At 45.7% G+C, this 25,138-nt stretch overlaps 1 protein-coding gene and 1 long non-coding RNA gene across 2 annotated transcripts in view; one reads left to right on the top strand and one right to left on the bottom strand.

The window, feature by feature from the left end:
• The window catches only part of LOC144167794 (uncharacterized), a 223,372-nt gene that overhangs the window by 48,952 nt on the left and 149,282 nt on the right, over positions 1 to 25,138 (top strand). The window lies entirely within an intron of this gene.
• Positions 1 to 25,138, bottom strand: part of LOC144170729 (oxytocin receptor-like) — a 90,328-nt gene that overhangs the window by 25,485 nt on the left and 39,705 nt on the right. The window lies entirely within an intron of this gene.

The raw sequence follows: 25,138 nt of genomic DNA, 5'->3' as shown, positions 1-25,138 counted from the left end.
AGGGTATTGTTGCAGCATAACATTCCAAGTCGACTCTTTTACTGAAAAAAAAAACCATAGAAATATCTGGCGTCATCACGTCACATAATTTAGATTACAATAAACACGCATCCAACGTATCTGTCATCAATTTCGCGAAATTTGCTTCTTGAGACACAAGCTGGAACGTAGTCTTCCATACTGTAAACAGCTCAGCGTCAAACAACTATTGGTAGGTTCAACGTAGAATATGCGTCAGTACTACAGAATCCAAATACTGAAACTGACATCAATGCTCTCGAGAGGATTAAGCTTGAGACCATCTCTTTTATATTGCATAAATACCCGGTATTTAACTCCCAAACCACCATAGCGATCTAACATATACAACGTGATATAAGAAGCATAAAAGTTATTTTCTTCTAAAAAATACCCGGCTAAGTAAAGAACATGACAAGCATGTCAAGCCGTTTACAGCCCAACGAACTGATTCGCGTCTCACGGAATTATAAACGCCGTATTACTCCAAAACTAACGTCGTTAATAAGTACACCTTTCCCTCCATACAATACGCAAAAGGACGCAACTATCAATTATCAACTACCGACTTCTTGTTGGAAATAAAGGTTGAATTCAATTGAATTGAACATCATTCTCCACAAACACTTATTATATGACCTATGCTAATCTAGACTATCGCGGTTCTTTCAACGAAGTTTTTTGTCTGATTCCAGTTTTTATACTCATCTTTGTGCTTTTATTGTTAACGCTTGCGTAACAAAACATGTGTGCCACTTTCCACCGCTGCTGTACCTGAAATAGGTACTGGAAGGCGTCGCGAGCTCTTTGTTCACGACGGACTAGGTGCACATTTCCAGTTTGAGGAGGAGTGCTGTATCAACAGCTCCGGGCTAAGGGACAAATTCACGTATTGTACTTATTTTCAGTGTATACTTATTTCAATTTGTACTTCCTTCCCTTCTGTTGTAAATATATCCTCATTCTCTTGTGAAACGCCTGTCATGTAGGCGGGCAGATCCTCAGGCCTCTTTTTATTACTGTAAATTTTGCTGCACGCCAGCTTACTATGGAAACCGAAGTACGTGTACCGCGTTTAAATATTCCCCCAACCCCGAATTCCCTACACCAATTACTCTCACGCCCACTCGTACATCTTCCAAAATTATATCGCTAGAAGAAGACGATCTCATGGAGTCCTGCTATATTTGGAGGAGGATCTATACCACTGTCATAACTGGAATCATGAAGCACAGCCCAAAAAGCGGGAATTCCTGGACGCCGCAGCCCTCCGGCCATTTGCCTCGGCATTGTACGGCACAAGTTCTCCGCTCTTTATATATACTAAGCGACGCGCATCTCTGTGTAATCCTCCGACTCGCCTACCGTGCACGATTTGTTGTGTGCGTGAGTCTCAGAGAAGGCCGCAGAGCCACTCTTAATACTTGTGGTCTGACAGGCAATGGAAACTTCGGGTTGCCCAACTTATACCTACCCTACGCAGCTGAACGAAAAGATAAATGGCGAATCCTACGCAGCGCTTACACAACCTCACCATCGCACAAAGCATCAGCCGCTGGCGAGCGCAGCTCCGTACACATTTTATTCGTGGGTTGAGATTAAATTCACAATGCAGTATGCAACTTTGACATTATCAGTGTTACAAAACCTCCGTTGAGAAAAATTAGTACTTTTTTCTGGTAAAGCTCCAGTGGTCCGATGGCATGACAAACACGCCCAGCACCGAACGTCTAATTAAACTGCGTTAATAAATGGCACCACAGAAACCCATGCCACATCTCTCCGGCGTATTTATTGGGCACTGAAAAGTCTGAGCAGCATTCTGGAGACCGCATGAACTACTTGCAAAAACACTGTAACTGTTTAATTGAAATAATGTTCATCGCTGCAACTATTTTTCTTTGAGCACGTGGTTTTTGACTACAAAATTTAAACAGCCTTGGCATGCCATAACGTGTAAAGCGTGAAATTTATGAAGACACGCAAAGAAGCGACACGTGCCTTTGTGGCGTGCCTTTGTGTTGCATGCTTCACCTTGCGGAGTACCAACTCGTGCCAAATGTCGCATCAATGAGCTAGCGAGTTCTGCGACCAATTATGCCCTTGCTAGCGAAATTATCCGCTTTCCTTTAAAAAACCTGAGGTGCTCTCTGACTCTCTTCAATAAATCAGTACATTAAGTAATGGAGTCAGAAGGACTGACTGCAAGAAAAAGGAACACTTCACCCGTTACCCTTGCTAAAAATGTCATTTTTGACCTTTCCTGTGCTTAACGTTTTGGAATGTGCTTTCATTTGCATCACAAGGGCGAGTACTGTTTGAATGGTGACATGCCGTTTGAACGCGTGTTGGGGTAGGGGGTTAACAGGCGTAGAGAAGCCTCCCGCATCCCTATTTTAGAATCGGGAACTGCATTCCTGTATGGTGCCCATCAATATTCTTCGCCTGCTGCAATGGTGCTTACTTGCCTAATCGTTTTGTCTTTGCTTTTAAAGGAGAAGAGGACGAGGGGGACAGTACTTAGTACAAAGAATGCACGGCGGCTATCGGTTTATCCTCATTATTAAGGTGGAATCAAATGATTAGCCTTATGATATCGGATTCTACATTCGCTCTCGTTCAGAATACTCGTGAGTATTATCTTCGACCAAAAAGCGAAAAGATTTTTTAAACGCGGATCAGACATTAGCCACCACCATCGCATTGCGCCTTTTAGGCGATGTGGCCGTGTAGCAAAAGAAAAAGAGTATACCGGTGGCGTGCGTCCACGGAGCGGCATTATTCACTCCTTCACATTCCAACACTCTTCAAACATGCGACATGCCACGGAGAAAGAAACTAAACCCGCACCACACCTGTACACGGAGTGACAGTATGAACTCTTTTTCAGGTATATGCTCTGAAGCCATCATTACTCAAGTTGCGTTCACGTAAATGATGGCATCGCAAACCGTTTATACGGGCAGTTAGGCACGATACTAGCGATCAACTACAAGGACTATACCAATACTTGGGCAGTATTTATGCATTGCGTGCTTACTTAAAATTTGCAGAGTTGAAATTTGGAAGAATGGTAGTTGTACAACCCCTTTCAGCGCGTATGAAAACAACGTCGGGAGTATAAATTAACTATGTGTAATCAGCACTAAAAATGTTGTGTCACGCCCCTCAGGAAATTTTTACTGAAAGTAGACAAGTAAAAGTACAGCAGGGCAGCTCAGTTAAAGAGGCATCATCTCAGCATGGCAGGGTGTCTGTTCTTTTTTTCCATTTATCTCAAATAACATCTCGCACCACGTTGCTCAGTTCGAGTTTCAAGGCACCAAAGTTCACGGCCTTTTATGCCGTAGATTTGACGACAAAAAGCAAGCCGGATGGACCGATAGTACTTCGAACGCAGTAGCTGATTGCGAGTAAGGCCGTTGCGCCCTTGCTCGTGCACCGGACTCTGAGGCGTTCCCCTGCAAGTGTTGGTGAACAAAATAGCGTCCAAATCCGGCTTTCGCCTTCTTTGGGCGAACGTCCCAAAGGCTCGCATCAGCTATACGTGAAGGCGGGCCCGACCGCGAAGAATACGTGACTGCTAGAAGAAAGGCACGAACGAGCTCCGACTGAAAGCCCCGCGGGGCCACCACTTTTACGTCCCCATATCTCTGAAGCTTCTGCAAAGCTCTGGTTCGGGTAGCTGTTTTGTCATTATTGTTGCTGTTGGTGTTCTTCCTGGTGCTGCTGCTGCTGCTGCTGCTGCTGCTGTTGTTGTTGTATAGTTCGAAGTGACGCAAGAAAGAATAAGAGATACCGCTGTTTTTCCTCTGTACTGTTGCGTTGTCAAGCGCGGTTTCCAAGGTGACCATTTGGCGAGCTGCCGAAGTGCCAACCTACTGCTCTGCAGGGATACTTTACTCTTTTGCCAACCCTTAGTGCCTAGCGCAGCGCCTCTAATTGTGTCGCGTGACTACCATGGTCCTCCGTCACTGGATCACGAAAAAGAGATACGAAAGAGCAATTCAGCGGTTCGGTTTGTGTGGAGCTTTCTTCGGGTGGCCATTCAGGTGCTTGTGTTATCTGGTTTATTATCTTCGCGCTCTAGGCAAGTCAGTGCGACGACTCTCGAGATCGGATTGGCAGTATGACCCGACAAAGTGGAAGTAAATTAAAAAATAACAGCCAACAACTACGCTGTTTATTTTTGTTTTTGTTTCTGGAGATAGAATAAATAAGAGGTCTTTAGACGCATGATTTTTGTCATTTCCCGCCACTTTAGTAATGTGGTGGAGGAACAAACTACGAACGAGCTCCAGAAACGACCGCTGTTAATTCGCCACCTTCACTTGGGCTGGGATCCTCATTTTTATTAAATCAACGCAGTGAGGAGTTTAATAAGACCTCTATAGTGATAATTTTGCCTCAGAATATTGCGCGTTCACCACAGGCCACAAAGTTCAAAATATTCGAGTTCGGGGCTTCACACACCACAGATACACGAAAGCTAGAAAACAGGTCTTAATTAAGCAATGTGAACTGATTTAGGTCCTCTCCAGTTGTGTATCGTGAGCCTAATTGTAGTAGTCATTTTTGTATTTCGGCTGCATGAGAAGTGCAGGCTCTGAAGCCTAAAAAAGGACCAGCGAACTCTTCGGTACCAGGGCAATGTATGAATACTAAATTAGGCTGTAAATAAATAAATAAACAAAAACAAATAATATGCATTTATTGATGTGATAGTAACAATTTATGAACAGGTAATTGTGTACACAATTCTGTGGCGAAAGACGTAGGCAATTTACTAGTTCATTACACAAGGGTAAGCATCCAACAATTCTTCAAATTTTCAACCCTCTATTGTAATTAATTAAACTTCCTTGTGTAAGTTTACAATAGTTTCATCAATAAAAAACCAATATTAAATCTGTTAGAATAAAAATAATCTAAATATTTACACCAATGAGATGATACAAGCTTCATTAAGCAGTGCTTCAATAAAACCTGGTCAGATATTGCTCTATCACACCTAACTCTGTCAAGAAAGTAGTGGTAGCAGCAGAAGTTGAAGAAGCTTTCTTGCATAATATAAAGAAGGCGTGGCTGCTTGTTTCAGGAGTAAAGGGTCGACTCCGTGGCCTCTGTCCTGGAAACCAGTATTAGACATGGGCATCTACGTCAGCGCTGGTCATCAGGTTCAACCACAGGCCGGGAAGGGGAAGGGCAACAGGGGAGGAAATTGGTGGAGGTGCTGCGCTGCGGGAACATCCGGTGTCCGGTAGGACATTATATACGGTGCCTGGCTGATAAAAAAAAATTATTCGGTACAGTAATACACTGCGAGGCGTAATTGTCAATGCTGCTGGTCCCACATCCAGGGTGTACCGCAGCTCAGTGTTTTCTCGCCCGTACATAAACTGTTAAACACGGTAACAGATTAAGAAATTGTAGTTATCCCCTGTAAATACATCCTTCATACCCAAAGCCAGTGTGGCAAGCGTGGAAGCTCATGGTAGACTTGGTGTAACACCTCGACTGCGTCTCCGCCCAAAGAGTTGAATCAGAGCGCGACAAGAAACGTCCGCTTCGTGCCGCTCGCCCTACGCGCATCCTTTCAACGCAGGTGTTCGCCGCCCCCGAACATCAGCCCACGACTCCCCTTTTGCTTTTGTCATCCCTCAGTGTCACTGTCCGGTGGGGCTGCTGCTGCTTCTCGAAATTCTATTCGCCGCCAGCCGCAAACGCAAGAGGCGACGAACTTGTGGTTTGATGCTGCCTCCACCTCTCCTACCCTGCTGGAGCTGTTCTCTTATTCGATCACATCGCCAGCTGACGAAATAGCCACAGCTCGGAGTCACTTTTGGGAGAAAAGCAAAATATGATGACGCTATGACTGAGGAGGGACACATGTTCATCGCTGTTGCAACGGCAGGCGCGGACGGAGTATTGAAGTTGCAAGGAACATATTCTGTTGGCAAGGGCCAGACAAAGCAGTTCGCGGTGTCCAGACAGTCTCTTCTATATTTGTCTCCGGCTAGGCTAGGCTTGGCTAGTCTAGCCTCCCATTTCAGGCAAACTGAAAGCCAGATCTACCTTTTATCTGCGTTATGCAATGGCTCGTCCTGAAACTTAGTTTGCATGGAGGAAAGAAAAATTTAAGAGATGCCCCTGTCATCCTGTGAGTTATAAAACGTGTGGCGGAAGTTGCGGTTCTTTTGACAGTCATACGAGGCCGAAAGCGATATCGTTGCAGCAGCAGCGGCGAAAGGGAACAAACTCAAGGCTTACGTCACGGCGAAGCCAAGGCTATATTCAGTCAATGGTTGACAAAAGACAGAGTGGAGGATGTAAAGAGCAAGGGGGATATGGTGGGCGTACGCGAAATATAAGAAAAAAAGCGGGCCCTTTTAGGGTGGTGTGTCCTGTTTCATGGAACGGCTGGTCATGGCCGCTCTTAAGCTTTTCTTTCGTCTTTTCTAGCTTGTAATGGGATTACTCAACCATACGTGACGTGGTAGTTCCATGTATCGGACGCCACATTTGAAGCGACAATGGAGCGTCATAGCGCGATGTTGAAATGACCGAGAACTATCTTTACTTTGGCGACTGAAGCCATCATCGCTCGGTGGGCGTCGCAGAGTCGTACAAAAGTGACGTGAAAAAAAACTGCTCCGCTGTGCAAATTGAGAGGTGGCGGTCTTAACGGTATTCGTTTCCGCATGCCAAGTATTTTCGATGATTTTTCAAAATTTATGCTCGTGCGTTTTTGGGTGCTATATTTCTCAGAAATAGCGTACACCAACCACGGGCTCTCTTGGCCCACTTAAAAAAAAACTGTCCACGGCTTCTCGAGCGAACGAGATGTTCATTGCGGGGGCTCATCTGAATGAAAACGTCTAAACCTAGAATCACTTTCTGCTCAGTCCGGAAGAGGGGGTGGTAGCTTATGTAAGGAAACTATGTGAGACCGAGCCCAGATGCGTTACAACTATTAAACCGGCGACGTTTATTGATGTCTTTGTCACTTCACGGCCGCTGTATTTTTTGGTCTGCGTAAATGTTGCTTCGAGATTTTTTTTTACGTGCACACATAGCGCGCCAAGTTTAGCTCTCGCAGTTATCATCGCGCAAGCTCACGCTGACGCTTGCTAGAGGAACCATCAAGACATTATGACACGTCGGCTTAGTCAAAAGAGAGGATGGGTCACACAGCCTTACAGTCTTGCTTGACGAGATGCTTTGCTGTAACACTGATGAATTTGCATTTACAGAGTAGATTTCAAATTACTTTCCTCTTGTACGATAAATTAAAGTATCCCACGCCATGTGTCGAATCCACCGTGGTCGAATGAGTATGAAGGAAGCCAATAACGGCAGGTCGGCACAAGAGCGGCTCGTAGTGTTCGCTTTTTAATAGTGTCATTTTTCTGCAAGTTAATAATGCGTAGCATTCTTTGCCGAGTCCCCTCCCCATTGCCAGAACCCTGTAACGCCCTCCATTTCCACAAAAATGCAGATATCGCGGAAGTTCCCGCTGTAATCGGAATAATGGCATAAATGGAGATAACTGGTTGCACGGAATTTTTGAAAAGCTGAAAAATAGGAAAAATGTAAAAAAATTACGGGAAATGACAAAACGTCTAACGCTCTGCATTTGCACAATAATGCCAATATCGCGAAAGTAATAAATGTATTTGTTATACTAACGTAAATGGAGATAACTGGTCGGACGAAATCTAGAAAAACTAAAATTTAAGAAAAATATTAAAATAATAAGGAAACTGCCAAACCGTATAACGCATGGCATTTCCACTATGACGCAGATTTTCAGAAAGTTTCCCCTGTAATCATTAGAGTTGCATAAATGGAGACGACTGGCAGAACGAATTTTTGAAAAATTAAAAAAATGGGCAAAATATGAAATAATTGCGAAAATGGCGAACCATGAACCGCCCTGCATTTCGACAATAATGCAGATTTCGCGAAACTTCCAAATGTATTCGCTATAATAACGTAAATGGAAATACAGATAATTGGTCGGAGGGAATTTTGAAAAAACTAAACAATAAGAAAAATATTTAAAAAAATTGCGGAAAATGCCAAAACGTATAACCAGAGTCCTTCAATGCTTTCTCTGGTATAACCTACCCAATTTCCACAATAATGCAGATTTCGCAAAAGTTTCACATGTAATCGTTATATTAGCGTGAATGAAGATAATTGGTCAAACGAAATTTTGAAAAACTAAAAAAATAACAAAAATAAAAAATAATTATGAAAACTGGTGAACCGTGTACCCCTGCATTTCCACAATTATGTAGATTTCGGAAAGTTCCACATGTAATCGTTGTAATAACGTAAATGAAGATAATAGGTCGGACGAAATTTTGAAACACTAAAAAAATAAGAGGAATATTAAAATATTACGGAAAATGGCAATAGGTATAACGCATCGCATTTCAACAATAATGCAGATTTCGTGAAAGTTTCATCTGTAATTGTTATAGTAGCGTAAACAGAGATAATTGGTCGAACGAAACGTTGGAAATTAAAAACAAATAAGTAAATTATAACATAATTACGAAACATGGCGAACCGTGTAATACCCTGCATTCCCACAATAATGCAGTTTTCACCAAAGTGCGACCTGTAATCGTTATAATAGCGTAAATCGATATAATTGGTCGGACAAGATGTAGAAAAACAAAAGAAAATTACAGGGAAAAAACTCACACTCAGTACAAGCGGCATAAGAATGCTAGAGATAATTCTCTGAATTTCTGCAGAATGTTTTTGTTGTTGTTGTTCCGTCGTCCTCTATCACTGCATTCGGGGTTTCTCCAAATTCGGGCCATGAGGCGTCCATTTGTTCCTCGTCACAACGAAAGGATGGTTGCCGTTGTCGTTATTGTAATGAGGCATAGTACTTGCGATCAAGCGTCCGCGACTTGCCTGCGACCACGTCGGCGATACCAAGACGTGGTGAAGTTGCGTTTTCTGTCCGACAGCGGTGATAGCGCACAGCCCGACGCACAAAGATGCCTCGTCACGTCTGTCTAGACAGCCATGTGGAGCAGGCAGGGGGCCTATTCGCTCTCACACTGTGTCTACACAGCCTGCAGCGCCTATGTGACGCCCGGAGTATACCCGCTTCCCGTGCTTACATTTCGCTCCGGAAAATTGTTGGGCATACCTTCCTCGATCGGTGTGTGAGTTGTGCGATTAAGAGTAGCAGTGACAGAGACGTGGTACAAGCCTTTCGATGTGAACTAAACAACAGATGATATTTGCCCGCGGCGCTGCGCAGTTCCCGTCGGTATTCGCTGGCATCTTAACTGCGGTCCAAAGTACTTTCCTGCTGTTTGTTGTTTTCTAAAGGTGACAACGGGTTCGGTTTACCATTTACAAAACAGATGATGTAGGGCAAAATTTGCCGCGTCGGGGGCTGCAGTGCGCGTAAGATCTGTTTTAGTGTCAGTAACAGTGAAAATGGAGGACACTGCAGGTGAGGAGCAAGTTTGAGGACGTGTTCTGGGACTTGTGCGTTAACTGATGGTAAGTTCGATACAAGTATTTCCCACGAAACTTGTGCTCCGCTGGCCGGTCGAAGAATGGCCCATCATGGACCAAAGATTGCCGGTAAGCGTACTATTTGTAAACCCTCATTTTTCGTTGAATAGAAAGTGTGTATAATCCGTTCATGAGAAATTATGAATAGTTCCAATAGGGGGGGGAATCTGGTTAGACAAATAGCACGATTTTTCCTGCTGCATTCTGTGCACCTTTTGGCGCTTCGTGTTCCGTTAATGCATTTGTGAATTGCCTAACATTCATCAAATAGCCGTGTCAGCACTTCATAAGTTTTTGTAAGGGCAGTAGCACCATCTCTATTTTTTGCGATTGGAAAACCGGTAACTACGGTCGAAAGTGGCGCTCTCACAAGCTTTTTGCACTGTAGATGTTCGTTATTCGCTGGGTTGCAACTAAATAAACTTGTATTGGACATCCAGCGCCGTGAGTTCTAACTGCAAGCAAGCTAAATTATAATATTTCGAATTGCTGTTGATTTTTACTAGCGTACTCCAATTTAGCGAAACGATGGTAGCGTGCCGGACAGTACTTTGTGAGTCGTTAGTATTTCCTATTTTTCTTTATATTACGCTTATTCTCTTTAGGTTGTCTTTAATATAACGTTAACGGTACTCTTACAAAGAAAGTGAAATTGTAATCGACGTTAACGTTAATCTTACCGTTAATCTAACGATAATATTTAGGTTGGACCGAAATGCTAATGGGGCAAAATGCTAAGCTTTTTTGATGGTACTTGACATCCAGGAACAATTGCGGCTTTTTCAAGGCACTGTGCTGATAATAGCTGCGTAAGTGCAGTGGTGCAGCATTTAGATAGTGCACGAGGTCGCGGGTTCGATTCCCGGCCGCGGCGGCCGCTTTTCTGATGGAGGCGAAAAGCAAAAACGCCCGTGTGTACGATATTTCGGCGCACGTTAAAGATCCCCAGGTGGTCAAAATTAATCCGGAGCCCTCCACTACGGCGCGCCTCATCGCCTGCGTTGCGTCGGCGCGTTAAACCCTACAATCAATCAATCAAGCATTTAGATAGTATTTGACGGACGTAACTAAACTTCCGCTGCCAAATCAAGTTATCTCACGGTTTGCAGGACTTCCTGTTGTTGGAGAGGCGGGAGAAGGGACAGATGGAGCCGTCGTAGGCTGTCGCTTTGTTATTTCACGGTGGCTTGGAGATCGGCAGTTTCTAGCTAGGTCTTAGGACGTGATAACATGTAAACACTGTTCCGCACGCTGAAGACAGCTCAGCGAGGAGTGAGCCCCTAAGATAGGATAAATATTCGAGGTCCGATGGGTAGAGCTAGGCGCTGAACATACAGCGCGATAAGATTTACGTGGAGCCCTCACCGAAGTTTCCCGCGCTCTGGTTAGTGCGGGTTTTTGTCTACAGCCGTGTAAGCTGTACAAAAAAAATACCAGGTCAGGCCGAAATGATAGAAAGTAACAAACAGGCCAGCAACACTCGTAACCATGACTATACCACCTACAGTGTGAGGCTGCAGCAGGTATCCGCAGAGTTTTGTCTCACAGGAAGCAATTTCGTACTAGTTAATAATGTATTTCTTTGAACTGAACCACACAATTATCTTTTAAAATCAACTTTGACACGCAAACAGGCACCCGTAGCAGACTAATGCAATTTTGTATAGAAAAAAGAAATTTTGATGGTTCTTGTTGCTAGACCGAGGGGATACTTCCAATATAGAAAAGTACTGGGGCCCATGCGGGTACACCGTTGTAGTTTTTTTTACAACTTTTGGAAATAACCACGCAGAGACTAGATGCTCCCGCAAAAAGGTCGAGACAAACATACTTTTCATGAGGTCAGTGAGGTCGCGCTCTCTTCTCGTTCCATGCCTGACGATATTGAAGAGCGGATCGTGGTTATTCCGAAGGTGTAGATGCGGATCGACAAGCCTACATGCATGCATCGTATTCAATCATAAAGTACGTACGACGGTGTGGAATAGTGTTGATTGTTGCCGACCTTTGGCGGACAACTAGAGGGGATTTTTTTTTTTGCCGTTTAGCACAAGGTTACGGGGCCGGACTCCAGCCCACGACGTTGCATTTCCCGCTAGGCGAGCTGAGGAAACACCGGGGAAAGTGGCGCTCGCTGCAGGCATAACGACCCATCCTAGTCTTCCAGCACGGCGTGGCTCAAATGCTATATGTTTGTAGGCATGCCATTGAAACTGGAATCTTGTGCATAACGCATTCGGCCATAAATTGCGGTTGTTTTTCCTCTACTTCAATTGGTAAACGGTCACGCAGTGCCTCGTGCAATAGCTAGAAGTCTGCTGAGGGCTTTGATTCGGGGCTGGTGGTTTTTGTTCTGATAAGATTGGGCAACATGCATGTTTCATCGACGTGTCTAAAAACAAAACAAAACTGCGTTAGGAAATATATTGGAGTAATAAAATATCCTGTTTGAATCGTTTCATATTGAACATTCGGCATAATAGACGTAATTCATAGATGATTACGGCGGCTGCGATATCAAAACGACGAATGACAACAAGCCGAATGGTGGAACTACTCAAATAGCGCGTAGTGAGGAGGAGAAAAACTTTTATTGATATCCAATAAGAGCGCTGGGAGTAGAGGCCTCAGTCCAGGACCCCAGTAGAGCTTGCTGCCGCCTTCGCCCTACTGACAAGCCGAAGATGACGATCAGGATCTGAGCTGGCAAGCTCTCGCTCTCCCTGCTCTAAAGTTGGATTTCGTATAGTGTCTATGTCCTTATTATGTTGGCAAGCCCACACCATGTGATATACGGTTGAGAGCTCTCCACAGTGAGGGCACGTGGATGTATACATTGTAGGGAATATCGCGTGGAGCCTGGTAGGGTGTGGAACAGTTATGGTCTGTAGCTGCGTAAGTGAGGTTTCTTGCTCTTTTATGAGGGATTTATGGCCTGGCGGATATATCTGTCGGGAAAGCCTATAATGTTGAGAGATATCTCTGTACGTGTCTAACGGCTGGTTAACCCTCTGTTGATCTCCTTGTGGAGACCGGCCGGCTAATTCTCGGGCACTCGTGTGAGCGACGAGGTTTCCACGAAGACTGCAGTGGGCACGTGTCCATACGATAGTCACATTTCTTGTAGGAGGGTTTTGCTGGAGGATTTCAAGGGCGGTTTCGGAAATTCGTCCATTGATAGAATTCCTGCATGCTTCCTGTGAGTCTGAGATGAGTCATGGCTTCAGTTTGAGTGATGGCAAGCGCAACGGCTGTTTCTTCCGCTTGCAGTGTATTGATGCGTCTAAGTGTCGTGATTACATTGCCACCGGGCGGATACAACTCGGAGTCAGTGAAATTTTACGAATTCCCATTCAGCACTTTTTTCTAGAATTAGCCGCCGTGGTTGCACCTCGCAAAGTGTCTGCGCAATTTAACACGTCACCACGGGCTCAATCACGGCTGCAAGAGTCAGTTTTCATCGTCGGTGTTTACATCGAGGTGAAACACCATGGTCCGACATATTGGCATACTTTAAAAACCCTATTAAACCCTCTTAAAAACCCTCATACTTAACCCTCCGCCCCCCCCCCCCCCTCCCCTAGTTAGTAGACTAATCCGCAGCCCTTCACTTCGAAGCGGCTCGTATGCATCATTCTATGTTTATGTGTATGTACGTATGTATATGTTTGCGCGTACCCCATATTATTGCAGAAGGGAACTTCGCACTCAACCCCCATTTTGTATCTGTGCGTCCGCGTATTTCGTTCTGCTTTATTGAGTTCTTCGTTTCTTTAAACGGCCAAATTACTGAGCTCAGCCAAGTCAGGGCTCTGTATCCAGCAGTCCAACCAACGAATCGATCAGCCGATCAAGTTCATAGTGCCTAGCTTAGGATGGTAACGTGTACCGCAGCGATTCGCTTAGCAAATATTTTTTTCTAATGATGTGCCGAATGAAAATACCCCAACTATTTTTTGTAAAAGAACGTATGATGTATTCTCACGCATTGTTAGATAATTTGCCTTTTTCGTGAGGTATTTATGCGTGACCATTGTATCATTGTGAGCCTCCTCCGGCATATTGTAAGTATACTATCATTTGCTAGGAACTCCCTTATCTTCTGAAGTAAGTTCAGTAAAAATTGTTTTTACTCTGCCTATTTTATGCGGCTATCTGCTGTTCTTTGATCGTGTCGTTGCTGTGCAGGTACTTCTACCATATTTATAGGCACCGTTATCCTTTTTTTTCTGCCCTTGGTGTTTGACGCAGTTACTTGGATTTCACGGGTTGTGTCGGGTGTTTATCCTATGCCACCTGCTAACAGTTATTTTTCTCTTCCGTTCCTCCTCTTCGTCTTCCCAAAAATGAAGCGTCAGACCTCTCTTAAACAAATTAATTAATGAATATATTACTTATTCACTCATTGCCTTTAGGGGTTCCCACAACCCCTTATTTCTTTTTTTCATCGTACCAGCAAGCACATTAATGCAGGCCAGGTGTTTAGTCACATGCCGGAATTGGATTTCTCACTTGCGGTTCCACTTTTTGTTATGAGGGTCACATTTTTCATAATTGTATGTCTTAATGGCGCAAAAACGCTCGTGTTTTTTGTGCGCGTTTTTTCCCCTCATTTATCGGTATTATGTATTATGTATCGGTTTTTTTAGCCTCTTTAGTCCATTATTGAATGTTTATCGTTATGGTCAGGTCAATGGCCGCCATTGCCAACTGTTTCCGATTCCACCAAGGAAGGTCCATCTAGCCATCTCCAAATCAAAAGTATCCAGGTACTTTCCCAGAAATTCTTCTGTTACTCGCCCCTTGTACTAAAATTCGCCACTTAAAGATTAAGCTTGTTAGTTTGCCTTGCTTCCATAGTTTGTCAAATTATTCACAGTCAGGGGTTGCTCTAAGATAACTGTTTTTTGGTGCAAGAAACGGTTGCACCTATAGACTTTATGAAATCCCCGTCGGTCGTCTTCCCAACAGCGCTCTAGAGTGACCAATTGAAGCAACCAATTGTGTAAAGCTGGTGAGTGACGAAGCCAAACCTATGATTTTGCTTTAAGAATGGCGTTTTGCATAGGGCAGGGTACGCGCGCAGATGCCCTTTTTCATTTAACCTGAATGCTTGGTCATGTTAATTGTCCAATTTATACACAAGGCCACTTCGAACAGTCATTATGAAGCATTGTGGTTAAGATGCCCTACGCGGACATTTTAAAGTGTGGCGATGACACGTAGAAAAGAAAGTAGTATATAATAGTTTTCTATGGATTGCAAACTACAGCAAATTCCCTCTCCTGCTGCACGCTGTACCTAAAAGCGCTCCGATGCTTTGCGATACTTGATACCGACGGAAACATTTCATTGATTGCATTGAACTCGGGGCAACGATGGCAGCCGTGTAAGCGATGCATCCTTCTAGATTGCGTAGACACAGGGGCCCCGTTATTGTCGCCGCCGGGACTTCATCCGTGAAGCGAACCTTTTCATGCTAATCTAATCACCTTCCCTCATCTAATCACACTCTTTATCTGTTCCATGCGGCAAGATGAACATTCGATAAAAAGAATGACGCCGCATAAAACGGCAATTTACTTGGCGAATTGCCGTTCAATAACCTCTTCAACAATTGTTGCACTATGATCTGAAATTTATTTGCCGAAAGTCCCCTTAATATTTCAGTGCACCCAACCTTTGTTTCGATATTAATGAGCTAAAACACGGTTAGGGGGGGGCGGGAGCCGTACGACTCGTGTTTTCTTTTTACTTTGCTCAGTCGCTTTCGAGTTCACGAAAGGGTTGGTCAGAGACCCAACCGAATAGCCCACCATCGTGATATGAGGCCATTAATTTACCTGGATCTTCAGGTACACCTTTGTAAATATCAGCAAGCCTCGTCATCCTACGATACATAAAGTGTGTTCAAAATGTCATAGTCCATTTACAGAAGTAACTGCTCCCTAACGCGGCCATCATTCCATTTATATTAAGTGGAGGAGGGAACTGTAATTTGAAGTTCCCGCTGAATTGGGGCAGGCGGGGCTTCTAATCTTTAACCTTTAAGCTTGACAGGGATGTTACTGCAGTTGAATTGTCCTTTTCCTCTCATCTGAAACCTTCTTTCCAATAATAGTTGTCCCATCCAACTTTTCTATTTTTAGGTAACTGCTTCCACATGAGAATATTACTCTCCTTCAGCGCGCTATGCCAGCACAGTAGCAAAACTTCTTCAAGCGCATCCCGCTGTTATTGCTGCAAGTTCTGACTAAAACAAAACGCGAAACACGTATTATGACGTTGCTTCAGTAAATCGTCGTTGTACAGAAGCGCACTCTGCCGAGGATACGAGAAGATCTGCAAGAATAAGAGAAAGCAAATGTCGGCGCTGATTCCTCCTCGGGAAAGTGGTTGGCCATGACGTGAGACATGACAAATGAACGCTAGTTACGATTTTGCGCTGACAGGAAAGCCCAGAGAATGAGAAATAAAGTTATGCGGAATGAAACTTTCTTGCCTCGCCTAAACAAATTACCTGATTTACCTCGTGCTGAATGCGCGTGCTCTCCAAGGCCACATCCAGAACTTCCAGCCTCTGACTTCAAATGAAGTTGGTTCTTTGAACGCGGATTATGCGCTCAACGCGCTGTTTTGGGGCAAGGGAAACTCGTATTCAACGCTGAAAACCTATTTGGATTAAGCACAGCGGGATCTTGTCCGGCGCTCAATAAAATACAAACGAAGTATCAAACTATTCACAAACAAATATCGTCTCAACCGGGTGTGAGAATACAAGTATTCAAGTGACGGTAGCAAGTAATCTCTCGTACATAAAACAAGTATGTTAATGCCATCACAACCCAGTATAATTTTTATATCGTGCAATAAAACAAGTGCACTGGTCTATGTCACCAGAGGACTAGCAATACTACGCTGAATAGTGCCTTCCAGTCTCCAAAGCCAAGCGAACCCCGGTGAAGCGCACATAGCTGTGCAAACTGTTGCAAACTAACACTCCAGGGTAGAGGCGACGCCTGTATATTGCAAGACAAGAGGTAATAAAAAACATCCCGGTGAACTGGAACTGTATTGGCTGAATGAAAATTTCGAGAGAAAAAACTGGCTATGTAATGTTCCAATGACTATCCACACGTGACTTACTCTTTATCTTACCACATTATGCAAGTTTTTGGAACTGCGTAGCAGAAACCAGTCGCCGTTTGGAAACTAGGGACCTGGCATTCTTAAGCATCACTCCTCAAATACTCAGTCATCCTTGGCTGCAAGGAGTGGCCATGGTAAGAGGAATAAAAGAAAAGTGGAACTTCCCGAAAATTTATTCACCTGTTTCCGGTGATGGCCGAGTATGAGCAGGCGAGCGGAGGAACATTACAGTTGATTACCCGCAAATTAGAGCATCAGGCGGGGGAAAATGCCCTTAACACTGTTAGTGCCTTTAAGGCAATTTATATACCCTGTTACGTCATCCTTAAACAAATGGCTTCATGCTTGATGCGTCAGTGATTTTATCTCCACTGACATCCCTGCAAGCAAAAATAAACAAAGTATTCGCCAGAAGGGCATATATTTCGGCCTTCACGCACACATGCATTTACTCCAAACACATAACCCATAGCCAGTTTACACTGAGTTAATATCCGCCACCTCTATTGTTGCCTTGTTGACCTAAGAAACGACAGTATAGCTCCTCCGCCTACAGGCGCCCCGTGATTCATAGTCAGCTGCCACCAGCAGCACCCAATCATATACGCCGAAGGACAACCGATAACCTTGCAGTTACTAGCAATCGGGGTAACAAGTCTGTCTCCATAGTGCTTTAGGTCAATCAGCGCTATATGAGAAGCACCCAAATGTACTCCTTCGGAAACTTTCTGAATTTTAATTTTTTATTGGGTGTTATTTTTCTGCTTAGCATGGCGGAACATTCATACTTCTTTTATTGAAGGCGAAAAGTCTTTGTGCACCAAGGCAGGCTTTCTGGTGCTTTTTTAACACGGAAGTGTTTATGCCCAGATGCACCAAGATTTCACTGGCGTTATATCCGTCACGAAAATGACGCTAATTCAACGGATACAGGAGAAACGGCAGAAAAATATACATTGACGCGGGTGGTGCTGCCGTCTCGTACAGGTGAAGGGAAGTAGTGCATCATGACGCTAACGAGCGCCGAAAGTTAGTGCCTTGATCGCGTTTGGACCACGACCGCGGACCACGATTCGGACCACTCTGACTCGCGTTCCGCAAGCCGACCTCGTCGCAACGCGACCGTCTGCCCTACACGCCACGCAGCAGGACGTCGCTCCCCAAACACACGCGCAAGACAGCCGCCGAACCGCAAATCATGCTCCTTTCACTGCACATTTCGCTGTATATTTCCCTTTCGAGTTTTACTGATTCCTACTACAGAGGAATCAACCACAGTTTTTTATTAACACCGGAATCCCGAGATCGATTTTTTTTTCTGCTTTCTTGAAAATGATTTCTATTGATGCACACCGCATATTTCGAAGAAAGAAAACACCTCAACGACAACAGGGCATAGTAACCACTTCGTCATTCAGGTTCAGAGGTACTGGATATATACCACTTGCGAAACCCCCAATAGGCCCCATGTATCAAAAGCCGGCCTTCGCTTGCCCCACCGCGCCGGGTAAAGAACGGGGCAAGCTGACTAGCCTGTCCTCTGTCGGCAGAAAGTTGACGTAGTACGCATGTGCTCGAGGCTGCTGCCGTAATTCATAAAAAGAAAAGCCGCAAAAACACAAGTAAAGTTCACCTAAATAATGTCTTCTAATTTAAAAGACGAGCGTTATTTTACAAGAATTTTGAATAATAATAGTTAAGAGAAGTTCAGTTTTTGTCCCCTAGGGGCGATCCAGTGCGCTTTCCCCTCAGCTTCAAGGGAACAGGGGGGCCTGCGCCGCCGGGATTCTGAAGCAGTGTTTCGCAACTGGTATGTATTGAAGGAATCTGATACGGCTTGTCTTGTCAGTAAAAGCGTAGATACATGTCAGAATTTTTAATGGTAAGCAAACCTAGACCACAGTTAAGAAGTGTTCAATAGTGGTTATACACTTGTGTTCTGTAATTACACTTAGTAGATTGGCTTTCAAAGACGACGTTTATTCACGAGAAGCTGCCTACTGTTGAACGCTTTGCACTCGGCGTTCCTTAAGGCGCTGCGTGAAATGACAGTCAGGCTGGTCAGGCGCTTGTCACGTACAGCTGTGGGCATTCATCAGCGCCAGTTTTGAAACTTCCAACAAACTGTCTCGTGGTTGAGAAAACGTCTTAGGAGGAGGAGCTATAAGCAAGGTCTGTAAAGACGCCTACATTTTTGGCGCAAGTAAGGTGGAGTGGAGCTCTAGATAGATACCCGCCAACTTCAGAATGACGCAACAATAGTCGGCCATCCTTCCAAGCATAAACGAATACTAGTGGCGCGCACGTTGGAGCAGCTTAACCGAAATGCCCTCTCGGACGGCCACTACTCCACAGCATGTTGCAAAACGGTTTCCAGTTATGAATATTCCTTCAAAAAAAGGGAGTTGCAGTAACTTTGCTACGTGAAAAAGGCCGTCAGCGTTTGAAACACAGGATAGATTTCGTAAGTTGACATTTTCTGGGGTGCTGAAACGGACCACTAGAGCTGCAGAATCACACTTAAAGGGACACGCAGTTATTTGCAAACATTGCGGGATTACTTGCGCAAATTGTAGTCTGGAGTCTCTAGGCAAAGCCTTAACCTTTCTCGCTGCGTTTATGCGACTTTCTTTAGTAGAAAAATCAATTCGAATGTGCTGTCCTCCTCTCTGCATCCTCCTGGCTGATTTCTCATGACGTTTCGTATGACGTCGTAACAAGATGACTGAGCTTGACTGCGCTACTGCGCGGCTCGCCGACCCTCCGACAGAACGAGTCGGACAAGCGTTTAGTCGGCCGGCCGCCGACTAAATTCGTTTGCTCAGTTGAAACTGAGCCACGACAGGATCTGGGCCTGGAATAATGTTCCTTTAGGTTGTTAGGCTGTAGACTGCATCAAGCTTTAACGCCAAGTAGCTCCTCACAAAAGCTCATTCAATGCTTCGGCGACTGGTACGCTAGTAGAAAAACCCAAGGCCAATTGAAGGCGGGAGTAGAATCTACGAAGTTAATATAAGTAGTAAAGGATTAAAACAAACCAAGACTTCATTGTACGGCATAAATCTAAGGTGCGGGAAGCATTTTTTGCACCCGGTGAACTAGCACAGCATTCAGCAGCACACCCGCACATTTGCGATCGATTTTCTGCGTAAGAAATGAAGTCGCTAGAGATGCGATATTTGTGGGAATTTGGGGGACAGTTACTGCCCGGGCGTTATTCAAGAAAAAGTCATCTATGCTGCTTATTATGCTACAAGCAAATGAAAATGTGAACAGACTATACAATATATACGCCATATTTGGAAATCGTGACAGCGCTGGTTTATGGCCGAATGAAAGTAAGTAGTACATCAATGCGACAGGTCTGCGCTCTGCCGTCATTCCTGAGCGCGCTTCATCTTGAACCTTTGCGAAAATCACGCAGAGTCCTCCGGTGCATGAATTTTGCCTTGAATCTTGCAAAGTGAAAGTAATGGCTTACACGGATGATGTTGCCTTTTTTGTAATAACAAAGAGAGCCTCAGTTATGCACTGAGCATTACGCAACAACACTGCGATATGAGGGGTAGCTCAGTTGACCTAATAAAATGTCTCGCCTATTGCGCGGCGAGTGGCTGGAAACCCCACTTATCTTCAACAGAAGTTCAGGGTCAACTGAGCGGGCAACTTTCTCGGAGTGCCCTTAGGGAATTACCGTGATAGTTCAAGGTATTGGGCCGAAAGAGTCGAGACAATGCACACGCAAACCGTAAAATGGCATGGTCGCAGCGTGTCTACCTTTGCCCGCGGAACAGTTTATATTGCTTTCCTTGACTCAAAACTTTGCTATACCATGCAGGCCCTCTTTTGTTCTCGACTAAATGTGGTGAAGCTTCATCGCATTTTCGCGGTCTTTGTATGGCCGTGAACGTATGAGAGAACGAGTAGGAGCTACTTGTTTAGAAGAGATCAAGGGGAAGGCTTGTCACTCCCACATATTTCTATGAGACAAATTGTTTCCTATATTTTTTAAAGCGAAGCTTTAGTGTTCTTACTGATGGCGTCTGTAACGCGAAAACGTCGTGCAGAAAAACGAGCTTTCTCGGATGATGATTATGAATTGCCGTGGGTGAAGTAAAAAAAAAACGGTTCAGCGGCCGGATCCCAACGTGAATCCCTCGGGATACGAAGGTGGGGTCTATCCGATTGCTTTATTTCGAGATCGTCGATTATCAGTCCAAAGTCAGACCACAAACCCAGAATCCGTCACGACCGAGCTTCGCGTTCAACTATCATCATCTCTGGGCGGAGAGGTGCATGATTTTGTTTTTGAGGGATCAGGTACACCGGTTTACTCGAACCTTTTTGCAGCATGCGGTTGGAATTACTTTGCCCAACCCCGTTGTGACGTCAACGGCCGCTGCTCTTTGTTCTGTTAGTCTGTTTTTGAGAGGAGTGTTTTCTGGTCTTTTTCTAATGATGCGTTTTTCTTGCTAATTTTTGTCAACTGTGAATCGAAAGAAACTGCCGTGTGACCTGATCAATTGCTTATTCCCTGCACCGATGTACCGGCCGCTGTATAAAATGGGCTCTGCACACGATGTTCTACGGAGAGTGAAGATAATGCCAGCGCCAGGAGCTGTAAAAAAATTAGCAGTGGCTTAGCTGGACTATGCCTGGATAAACGTACCGTGAACTAAGGTTCAGCTGGTTTTTCTTTGGTCTGCTGGTTGTCTAGGATTAACTGATTATCATTCTTACTGCTGCTGAAACTATTTCTAATCCAATGCCGTCCAGTCCGGTCCATTCCAGTCCAGTCACTGTTCCTCGCCCATGCGGAGCACGGCTCTCCAGGAGCCATGTGAAACGGCTATCAAGCGGCTCCGGCGCAGCGACAGACTTGGCTACTGTTGAGTAGTGTTTTCTTTGTCGAAAACAGTACGGAAAACCGCAGGCGTGAACTTGCCTTTAGATATTAGCGAGTTCCCGCTCGACTGCGCGTAACTTAACGGGGCGGCTGGTGCCGCGCGCGCAGGAGATCTCCAAGGAACGATGCGAACAGTTTGGGTTCACTTGAAGCTCTGTTTTATTATACGCACAAGTATACACTACTGAAAGAGGGTAAGGGCACGAACAAAGAGGAGAGTCTCGGTGCCTCAAGTGGCGATGGTTGGCGTCGGTTCGTCTGCAAGCGCGCACACACATAAACACACGTCGCTCGCTGGCGCCGCACCGTCCGGGGTCAGTGGCATGGTGTCGGATGCGCCGCATGGTGTAAACAGCGGCCGCTTTTCGTTCCGATCCTCGTCTTCGGTTACTTGATCCGGGGCCTCAAGGTCCTCCCGAGCTCTTCCCCGTCAGCGATGTGTGAACTTTAGGCACGCCTTCCGAGAACGGAGGAATTCTTAACATCCTCCCCCCCAATGAGCCTCTGCTCATTCTTATTACAGCTCCAGAGGGTAAAGCGCTTGAACTGGCCGCCGTAATTCTTTCTTGTTAGGAAGAACTATTCTGCAGGCCCGAGCCTTTCCGTCTCGTCCGGGAAACGTCTCGACCACCCTGCAAAGTTTCCACAGCTGGCGAGGTGTTTTATCTTCGCCGAGCAAGACAATGTCTCCCTCCTTGACGCTCTACTGCGGGAGCCCCGCTGCGAAGTGCGCCGAACGTAGCTCCAGCAGATATTCGCGTCTCCATCGTCTCCAGAACAAATCCATAAGGGCGCTGCGTCGCTGCGATTGCCTTGTGACTGTACTCTTCGTAGATGTCGTTACGATATTACCGCCGGGGGAGGGCAAACTAGTAAGCCTACGTCCGATGAGTAAGTGCGACGGGGTCAAAGGCGTGAGTTCTTCCGCCTGAGAGTGCACGTAGGTGAGCGGACGAGAATTGACAACCGCTTCCGCCTGAGTGAGAATGGTTACTATGCTGTCGTAGTCGAGTGCACTTCTTCCAAGAACCTTTCGGAGAACGTTCTTGACTGTACGTACCATTCTCTCCCAGAAACCACCCCACCATGCTGCTCTTTCCACTATGAATTTCCAAGTTATTCGATGGTCACTTAGGTATGCCTGAGTGTCGCTTCCCTTGATGGCGTGGAAGATTTTGTTCAGGTCCGCTGAGGCTCGCTTGAATGTGAGAGCGTTGTCCGAGTACACAGTTTTCGGTATTCCTCTTCTCGCAATAAATCTCCTCAACGCCATAAGAAATGTCTCAGTAGTGAGGTCTCTTACCAGCTCTAGGTGTACCGCCCTGGTTGTAGCGCAAGTAAAGAGCGCTATATAAGACTTCCGCATGCTTCCTTGGTCCGTGTAAAATATGGGGCCCGCGAAGTCTACACCCGTAACCTCAAAGGGGTCCGCCTGAGTCACCCTGTCAGCTGGTAGCGGGGCCTGAGCTTCCGCGGCAGGTCGACAACTCTGTCTTTGACACGGCACGCAGCGTCTTATGGCTGATTTCACGGCTTGTCTTGCACGAATGATCCAGTAGTTCTCACGGAGGTGGGATAACGTATCTCGTACTCCTGCGTGTAGAAGCCGCTTGTGTTCCCCGCGAATCAGAAGGCCAGCGTAAGGGTGCCTCGCAGACAGAATGATCGGATGTATTGTTCTCTCTTGCTCTGTACTGTTTTGCAGCCGACCTCCAACCCGTAGCAGTCCCTCGTTGTCTAGGAACGGGTTCAAATCTTTTATCGGGGATTTTCGGTCGAGCGGCTTGGATGCACTGAGGGTCCGTACTTCATTTCCGAATGTTTCCATCTGTGAAATCCTCAGCCAGTACCTCTCCGCCTCGGTCATCTCTTCGGCTGACAGGCTCCCCATCCTTTTCTCCGAAGAGGTTCGGCAGTTGTAGAGGAAGCGCTTGATCCACGCTGTTGTCCGAAGCACTCTAGTGAGGGAACTCTTTTCGCTTAGGTTTATCAGAACAGCTGGTTCGCCGTCTGTTATGGTGTTTAGCACCGGCGTTCTGATTTCTTCTTGCCAGAGTTGGGGATCAGCAAGGCAGGGTTCGAAGGCGGGGTACGTTTTGCTTTTGTTGAGCCACTCTGGCCCTTCCCACCATTGCTTAGCATTCACCAAAACTGATGGTAAGATACCCCTGGTTAATATGTCTGCGGGGTTTTCCTTTCCGGGACAGTGCTTCCACACTGCGGGATTGGTCAGTTGTTGTATCTCTTGGACTCGGTTTGAAACAAAAGGCTTCCATTTGGAGGCGGAACTTTTGATCCAGCTTAAGGCTATCGTTGAGTCTGTCCAGCAGTGAACTGTCATGCCTTCAATTCCCAACTGTTTCGTCAGGTTTTTTGCCAGCCGTGCGCCGATAACGGCTCCCATCAATTCCAGTCGCGGTAGTGACAGTCGCTTGAGAGGAGCCACTCTCGCTTTAGCCATCAACAATGTCACCGTGGTGCATCCATTTTCTGTCCTTGCTTTAACATAAGCAACAGCGCCGTATGCCTTTGGGCTGGCATCACAGAACACATGGAGCTCCACTTCTGTGCACGCATGGCTGAGGTCACGAGCGAGTAGCCTAGGTGTTGCGATCTGCCTCAGCATAGGCAGCTGGTGGCACCACTTGTCCCACGTCTCAGCTATATCGGGCGGGAGACTTTCGTCCCAGTCTGTCCCTCGTTCCCACAGGCTCTGAAACATTACTTTCGCAGTAGTCGAAATTGGCGCGAGGAAGCCAAAGGGGTCAAACACGCGTGCAGATGCCTGCAGAAGAAATCGCTTCGTGTCCTGTCGCTTGCTCAAAAAGTCAATCATCGTGTTCATCTCAAACACAAAATCGTCACTTTCTGGCCTCCACTCGACTCCAAGAATTTTTGTCATCGTCACGTCGGAAAATCCGCTTTGGGTTCGATCTGTTTCCGACAATGCCTCTTCGAGCTGGAATTCGTTCGATTTCCATTTACGGAGGTTCATGCCAGCTAGCTGCATGATTTCCTGTGATTCTCGACAAATCTTTTCCGCCTCCTCCAGGTTGTCAGCTCCCGTTACAAGATCGTCCACGTACAAGTGGTCACGTAGCATCTCTGATGTTGCAGGAAACAAGTTATGCACAGAGTCGAGATGGTGCTTTAAGGTAGCTGCGAGCAGAAATGGACTAGAGGTAACTCCAAAGGGCACTCTTGTCATTCGATACTCCTTGATCGGAGGAAGAACTTCTCCCCGTCTTGGAACGCTTTCGTACCAAAGGAAGCGTAGTGCATCGCGATCCATTTCCGCAAGCCCAACCTGGAGAAAGGCCTTCTCAATGTCAGCCATGATGGCCACATTGTGCATCCTGAACCTAATGAGAATATCCGACAGGTTCGGATTTAGGTTCGGCCCAGCAGATAGTACCTCATTCAAAGACCGCTGACCTGGTGCGCTTGACGAAGCATCAAAAACCACTCTTAATTTGGTAGTTTCACTGCTCGGGCGCGTTACACCGCGATGCA

The sequence above is a fragment of the Haemaphysalis longicornis genome, unplaced genomic scaffold (assembly GCF_048455015.1).
Source record: "Haemaphysalis longicornis isolate Haplotype H1 unplaced genomic scaffold, Haemaphysalis longicornis Haplotype H1 scaffold_2, whole genome shotgun sequence".
NCBI classification, from domain to species: Eukaryota; Metazoa; Arthropoda; class Arachnida; order Ixodida; family Ixodidae; genus Haemaphysalis; species Haemaphysalis longicornis.
This window is presented reverse-complemented; position numbering and strand designations above follow the sequence as displayed.